Genomic DNA, 8,535 nt, shown 5'->3' on the forward strand with positions numbered 1-8,535 from the left:
AGTCGTGCTTTACCTAATGGACGGTTATCTACAGTTCGAACACGTAAAGGATGGCTTAGATGGAGCCACGATCCAATCCACAGTAATCTACATTTTGAGTACATAAAGAACGGACGAGATTAAGCCACGATCTAAAACAGTGTTTTTATGAAATAACGCATGTGCACTTAACGTGCCAAACCATAACTAGGACAAGCCCTTAGAAAAACGTAAAACATTAGACCCAAAAATCCCCCTTTCTTCAGCGGTTCAGCCATCTATTTCGCGGTAGTGAATTAGGGAAAACTGAAATGGAGAGAATTCACTGTGAGATTTCGAGATCCCGGGAAACCTGAAGGCGTTTCTTTTTTCCTATCAAACAATGTTACCAATTAATTTCAAACGTTTCTCTTCTTCTGTATAAAACATCTTTGTAAAACCCTAGCCTTTCTCTCACCTTCTTCCTCAGCTTCTCTTTGTGAAATCTAGGTTGTCGTAACAAACGCTCCATCGCACAACTCTACTACCCCAGGTATTAATCACTGTTATTTTAATTGATTGTGTTTTCACCCAATTTTAATTTGGTTTTATTTTTCTGTCTCACTGGGTTCATTTAGTAATAATTTTCATGTTTTAGATTCAGTTATTTCGTTGATTGTGAAATTAGTATATCACTGGGTTCATTGTTCAATTTATAAAGTCAGATTTAATCTGTTTGGGTAGTTTGGATTTGATAAGTTGGTTTTGGTTCTATAACATGTTTGGAAGATTTTTTAGGAAAGTAATCTTTTAATTTTTCTAATGATCTTAAAATCCTCTGCTACTGTCTTTTTTTTATTTTTTAATCAGATTGATTTTTAACTGATTGTTTTTGCTTTTCATCTTCATTGTGTTCTATGAACCTTTAAAATAGATTTGTTCCAATTTACACCCTTTGTTAGTATTATGAAATGGGTATCTTTGTTAGATTTCTATTTTATGTAGTAGACATCCCGTTTAAATTTTTGTTATTTTTTATTTTACTAAGCATACAGAATTGTTAGTTGTATATTTGGTGTAATGAAAGATTGTTAATATTATTGAAAGGATGAATACATGGTTTTTTATTTAGCTAGAAGTTCAGATGCCGGTATGATTCAGTATGCTTCGGGCCTTACAATGCTCAAGGAAGGAATTGTCGCTGATTCAGCCAAAATGTGAACTTTCTTTTCCATTTGGTTTTGTTCGTGAAGATGTTTGATTGGTACCTTGCTGAATTTTTTTTCATATGTTGTGGATTCACATTTCTACAGGTAAGTACTCAATCTCCTAATTTTTGTTGGTTTCCTGGTAAGAAAATAAAACGAGGAAAATTTGAGCTTTCATTTTTACTCTGAAAGAGGAACTGGGGGAAGCCTGAATCTATTAAGTTTCACCTCTCACTTCAAGGTTTGATATTTATCTCGACCGCACAACCGTATTCATATGAATAGAAATGGCATCTCTATGGTGGAGGTTTTTCTTTGTCATTTATCATTATTTTTATACATGGTTGTATTGATTTGCTTCAAATAGATGACATCGATATCTTCATTTGAAAGTCGATATCTTCATTTGCACGTTTACTTATGGTCGCTATATAGTTCCATATGTGTTTTATAATTAAAAAATCTATTGCACATATCGAAAGTTTCGAAGATTAGTGGTATTCAATGTGATGTTTTAAATTGTGACAGTGAAAGTGTGAATATATAGCAAAAAGCCTAAACTCATGGTGTCACACATGCTACTCAAATCAAGGTGAGAAACTAATCAAGTTGAATTGATAGCTTAACTTGAACATAAAATCTTTTGACGTGTCTTAGCTAAACTTGAACATAAGCAAAAGGTTTTTGCTTACACAGAGGTTTTGAGAGTATTAAAAAAAAAAAGGTAAAAACACTGCTGTGGGGATCTGTAGTGTCCAATTCAGTTACATATACTTCTTTAGAGTGTATAGATTCTTAAGTGGCCTTATTTCATTTTGTCGAAGTCTCGATGGATTTTTATAAAGGGGCAGAATTAGAATGAAATGTAATTTATCTGCACAGTCTACGGCTTAGAAATGAACATAGGAGTACAACAAAATAGCAATCGCTTGGGCTATGACATGACACTTTAAGATGTTTACTAAGTAGTTTTCTTGCGTCAATGGTGTGTGCAGATGCAAGTTTACTAAATTCTGATGTTGGAGTTAATAGATTTTGAAAGATAAGCCTGAATTATCATATCGGGTCTCTATAGTACGTATAGGGCATTTGGTCAAGAAATTTACACTGATTTCTTGGCTTTCTCGCAATATGCAGGTCAGGATTCGTTTAACTTGAGCTTAATATTTATTTGAATATTGAAATGCTTGGTTAATTTTTAGCCAACCAAAAAATCCATTGGCAATCATTAGAAGGTCTACCTATGGTCACTGGCAATCATTAGAAGGTTTACCTATGGTCACTGCAACAGTAGGGTGAAAAGTCTTAGATTTTTTTTCTGGGGGATTCGGTTATTTAAATTGTTAGCGAAGTATAATGTTTCATGGTTTATAGATAAGTTTATAAGGCTGTCAAAAGGAATTTTTTTGTGACAGCAACATCATCTTGGTGGAGCCATGGATATACATGGTCATTTCTTTGGTTATCTTCTTTCATTCTCTACGCAATGGAGGTAAGTCCCGCTTCTACCATAAATATTCCTTGAAATTAGAATAGTACCATGTGAAGTTGTTTGTTTAAATGATTAAATGCAAATATTTATGGTATTACTGTTTAAAATATCAGGAGTTAAGTTGTGATATGATTTGATTACAATCTACCATCGCTCAAAAGCAACAACAACAAAACAGTAGCGCTGCAGAGGTGTAGGTGGTAAGCATCTTTGCTGATGCTAGAATATATAAGATTCACACCATGAATTTGGATTTCATTTAAAATTTAGATGGTATTTATGATCGATTGATACTATTTTGTGCAATGTAGTTGGAGAATTGATTGAGGAACACATGTTTGGATGGAACTACTTCAACATTATTCAGTGTAAAAGTAATTAATTGGTAGAAATACCACTAAGCTATTGTCTTTTCTCTAACGATTCTAATGATTAGAGAAAGAAAGAAACTTCATATAACATTAAAGGGTTAGTACAATTCTAATGATTCTGCAACCATATTACAAAGTTTTGCATTATCTTATTCTGATAATTGAGTTAGGTTAATAGCTGAAGGTATCCACCAACGTTTGTTATGAAAAAAATAAACGTTCTAGCTTTCTTTGCAAGCATATCTTCCAATTTGTTTCCAGTTCCGTTAACGAACTGTAGTCTGGAATCCCAAAAAGTTGTCAACCTCAGTCGTGTTCTTTTATGCCTCATAAATACATCTTAGGCGCCTCCCAAAAAGCCGATGATAATACATCACCAAATAAATCTTAGGCGCCTCCCAAAAAGCCGATGATAATACATCACCCGTTTACAGTCACCTTTATCAAAAGTGTGATAGGGACTTTTCTCTTGCTCATACTGTTGCTTCATGTACCGTTATTTTCTTGATAGTTTCCTTTTCTTGGTCCTTGGAAACGTGTGATATTGACTGGGGTTATATTTCGACTCTGACACTACGCATTATCTTCCCTTACGAGATGTTGGTCAATTAGACAAAATTCATTATCGTATCTGTTACCGGGAGAAGTCTGGCGCAGCAGAAGCTACAACAGCAATTGATGGAATCTAAAAATTGGACTCCCGGTGTCGTTTTCTATTGTCCATTGAAACGAGATTTATAAAATTGACGCACCTTTATATTTTGACAGTGGTAAACAATAATACTTGACAAGTAGCATGCTAAGATGAGAGCTAGATCTTACATTGTACCGGTTCATCCCATATTTCAGTTTTATAGTTGTTGGAAGATTGCCATAAGTAACCTGCAATCTGAAGAAGTCGTTGGTGTTATGTGTGAATCTACTGCCATATTGATTTGGTGATGTGGTTATAGACTATGTTATCTATGATTAAAACTTCCTCAAGTAAAAATTTTGTTGGTAATTATTGTTTAAATTACCACTTTGAAGGGATAGTGTAAGACCCCTAACAAGAGTTGGGCCTAAATCATACCACTTAGGAAATTCTATAACCAATAATTTAAATTAACAATCTAAAAATGGTTCAGTTTTATCAATTTCATTTTATCTTGAGCATCTTAAAATTACATGTGTGTTCACGAAGAGACCAAACTGAAAAAGAGACTGAAGCCCGTGTCGTTACGGCTCGGGTCATATCCTAGTAGAAAACTATATCGTAACACGACTTACGCCTCAATATAGGAGATATAGTAGAAATAGACTTTCCAAGTGATTGATGATTTTAAGTCTCCACATACCTTTTGTCGATGAAGTTCCACAAGCTCTCCTTAGTAGTTCTTCGTCTTGTGATAAACGCCGTGAAGTCTAAGCTCAACTACACAAACTATGTCTTAGTCCGAGACATCTATAAATAGGCTAGAAATCAAGACTTATAATTTTGATCACTAACATTGACAAACATGCTTGAGATAGCAACGCATGTGAGTCCGACCGAGCAGTGCTCTAACAATAATGATATTTTGATAATTTGGATCGATCGTCCGATGAAGTTGCTCGATCAAGGACTTATTTTGATATGTCGAACATTCGACATGAAATCAAAGATATTTTTGAATTATACCGAATGCTCTAATATATCATGAATGATCGAATGATAAAGTAGGAATCAGAAATATTGGATGGACGGCCGTTCAAAACATGTTGCTCAGTTGAGCAAAATTTTGGTAGCAGGACCAGACATTAAATATAAATTAAAATATTGATTGCTGGATACTATGATTCTCGAATGTTGAAAGTTGAATCGAAACATGAGGAATATTGCTTAGTCGAGCAATTGATAGTTGAATCAATGAGTTTTGAACCTAGTTGATCGTGTACTTTGCTAGTTTAAGCAATTTAGTGTTGATAGATGGGCAAAATAAATATTTCTAGTTTAAGCGAATGTTTCTCTTTTGAGCAAATATTGCTCGTTTGAACAATATTGCTCGATTCATGAATTATTGATAACCAGACCAAATAAAATATTAATTTAAAATATTGGTAGTTGGACCGGATATTATATAATTAATCAAAATATTGATTGCTGGATCAACATAAAATTATTAGTGATTGAACTTGCTCAGAATTATGATTTGCAGAGCATTCAGTTCAAAATCCTAATTTTGAACAATTGTTGATCAACTGATAATTTACTGAAAATCAATCACTGAGTGAGAGAGGGACCGACTACATGGAGCAATATTTTATAAAATGATCCAAAAATATTTTGCCTCATTTTTGGGAAAAAAAGCCGTGTAACACCGCCTTTTCCTTTTGTTAGAAACTCACTTTTGCGGATGAAACCTTCAATTCAAGTCATAACCAGAGAAATGATGGCTTGTTACAAGGCTTACAACCAATGAAACAATATTTTATAAAATGATCCAAAAAATATTTTGCCTCATTTTTGCGGATACAAGGCGTCTACCTCCACCTTTTCATTTTGTTAGAAACTTTCTTTTGAGAATGAGACTTTCAATTCAAGCCAGAACTAGAGATATGATAGCTTGTTACAAAGCTTAACGTCAATGGAATAGTATCTTATCAAATGATCCAAAAAATATTTTTCCTTTTTTTTTGCGGATACAAAGCATTTACCACCGCCTTTGCTTTTTGTGAAAAACTAGCTTTTGATAATAAAATCTTCAAGTCATAACTAGAGAAATGATAGCTTTTTACAATGCATACAACCAATGGAACAATATCTTATAAAATGATCCAAAAAATATTTTGCCTCATTTTTACAGATACAAGGCGTCAGCCTCGCCTTTTCATTTTGTTAGAAACTCACTTTTGAGTATGAGTCCTTCAATTGAAGCCAGAACAAGAGATATGATGACTTGTTACAAAGCTTACAATCAATGGAACAATATCTTATAAAATGATACAAAAATATTTTGCCTCATTTTTGTAGCTACAAGGCTTGTACAAAGCTCAAAACCAATCTAAAACTATCTTATAAAATGATCCAAAAATATTTTGCCTCATTTTTGTAGATACAAGGCATGTACCGCTGCCTTTTTGACTTTTGTTAGAAACTCGTTTTTGCGAATGAGACCTTTAATTCAAATCAGAACTAGAGAAATGATGGCTTGTTACAAAGCTTACAACCAATGGAACAATACATTATAAAATGATACAAAAAATATTTTGCCTCGTTTTTGCGGATACAAAGTGTGTACCGCCGCCTTTGCATTTTGTTAGAAACTCGCTTTTGTGAATGAGACCTTCAATTCAAGTCTTAACTAGAGATATGATGGCTTGTTACAAAGCTTACAATCAGTGGAACAATATCTTATAAAATGATCCAAAAAATATTTTGCCTCATTTTCGAAGATACAAATCGTGTACTGCCGCCTTTGCATTTTTGTTAGAAACTCGCTTTTGCGAATGAGAGCTTCAATTCAACTCATATCTAGAGAAATTATGGCTTGTTACAAAGCTTACAACCAATGAAATAATATCTTATAAAATGATCCAAAAAATATTTTGCCTCATTTTTACGGATACAAGGCGTGTACCGCCACCTTTTCGTTTTGTTAGAAACTTGCCTTTGAGAATGAGACCTTCAATTCAAGTCAGAACAAGAGAAATGATGGCTTGTTTCAATGCTTACAACCAATGGAACAATATCTTATAAAATGGTCCAAAAAATATTTTGCCTCATTTTACAGATACAAGGCGTCTACCGCCGCCTTTACATTTTGTTAGAAACTCGCTTTTGAGAAAAAGACCTTCAGTTCAATCCAGAACAGAGATTCGATGGCTTGTTACAAAGTATACAATCAATGGAACAATATCTTATAAAATGATCCAAATTTATTTTGCCCCATTTTTGCAGAAACAAGGAGTGTACCGCAGCCTTTGCCTATTGTTAGAAACTCGCTTTTGCAAATGAGACCTTTAATTCATGTCAGAATTAGAGAAATGATGGTTTGTTACAAAGCTTACCAACAATGGAACAATATCTTATAAAATGATCCAAAAAAATAATTTGCCTCATTTTTGCTTATCCAAGGTGTACCGCAGCCTTTGCCTTATGTTAGAAACTTGCTTTTGCGGATGAGACCTTCAATTCAAGTCAGACCTAGAGAAATGATGGATAGTTACAAATCATACAACCAATGGAACAATATCTTATAAAATGATCCAAAAAATATTTTGCCTCGTTTTTGCGGATACAAATTGTGTACCGCTGCCTTTGTATTTTATTAGAAACTCGCTTTTGGTAATGAAACCTTCAATTCAAGTCAGAACTAGAGATATGATGGCTTGTTACAAAGCTTATTGTCAATGAAATAATATCTTATAAAATGGTCCAAAAATATTTTGCCTCATTTTTACGAGTACAAGGCGTTTACCGTAGCCTTTTCATTTTGTTAGAAACTCACTTTTGAAAATGAGACCTTCAATTCAAGCCAGAACCAGAGATATGATGGCTTGTTACAAAGCTTACAATCGATGGAAAAATACCTTGTAAAATGATCCAAAAATATTTTTCCTCATTTTTACAGATACAAGGCATGTACCGCCTCATTTGCCTTTTTTTTAGAAACTCTTTTTTTTTGTGAATGAGACATTTAATTCAAGTCAGAACTAGAGAAATGATGGCTTGTTACAAAGTTTACAGCCAATGTAAAAGTATCTTATAAAATTATCCAAAAATATTTTGCCTCATTTTTGCAGATACAAGGCGTGTACCCCGCCTTTACCTTTTGTTAGAAACTCGCTTTTGCGGATGAGACCTTCAATTCAAGTCAGACCTAGAGAAATGATGGCCAGTTACAAATCTTACAACCAATGGAACAATATCTTATAAAATGATCCAAAAAATATTTTGCCTCGTTTTTGCGGATACAAATTGTGTACCACTGCCTTTGTATTTTATTAGAAACTCGCTTTTGGTAATGAAACCTTCAATTCAAGTCAGAACTAGAGATATGATGGCTTGTTACAAAGCTTACAGTCAATGGAACAGTATCTTAGAAAATGATCCAAAAAATATTTTGCCTCATTTTCGAGGATACAAATCGTGTACCGCCGCCTTTGCATTTTTGTTAGAAACTCGTTTTTGCGAATGAGAGCTTCAACTCAACTCAAAACTAGAGAAATGATGGCTTGTTGCAAAGCTTACAGTCAATGGAACAATGTCTTATAAAACGATCAAAAAAAATATTTTTCCTCATTTTTGCGGATAGAAAGCGTGTACCGCCTTCTTTGCACTTTTTTCAGAAACTCCCTTTTGAGAATGAGACCTTAAATTAAAGTAAGAACTAAAGAAATGATGTCTTCTTACAAATCTTACAGTCAATGAAGCAATATCTTATAAAAAGATCCAAAAATATTTTTACCTCATTTTTGCGGATACACGGCGTGTACCGCCACCTTTGCCTTTTGTTAGAAACTCGCTTTTGCGAATGAGACCTTC

General features: G+C 33.8%; 1 long non-coding RNA gene across 5 annotated transcripts; it reads left to right on the forward strand.

The window, feature by feature from the left end:
• Positions 1–218: 218 nt before the first annotated feature.
• LOC113342323 lies at positions 219–3,156 on the forward strand. Of its 5 annotated transcripts, none has more exons than XR_003356607.1 (6): positions 219–511; positions 1,091–1,758; positions 2,162–2,303; positions 2,582–2,658; positions 2,772–2,858; positions 2,970–3,156. It is a non-coding gene; the product is annotated as an uncharacterized LOC113342323 (long non-coding RNA). The 5 variants fall into 5 exon arrangements; XR_003356608.1 differs by having other exon boundaries at positions 1,091–1,407; positions 1,695–1,758; positions 2,162–2,658; XR_003356610.1 differs by having other exon boundaries at positions 1,091–1,175; positions 1,272–1,758; positions 2,162–2,658.
• Positions 3,157–8,535: the final 5,379 nt, after the last annotated feature.

Source organism: Papaver somniferum, unplaced genomic scaffold (assembly GCF_003573695.1).
Source record: "Papaver somniferum cultivar HN1 unplaced genomic scaffold, ASM357369v1 unplaced-scaffold_35, whole genome shotgun sequence".
NCBI classification, from domain to species: Eukaryota; Viridiplantae; Streptophyta; class Magnoliopsida; order Ranunculales; family Papaveraceae; genus Papaver; species Papaver somniferum.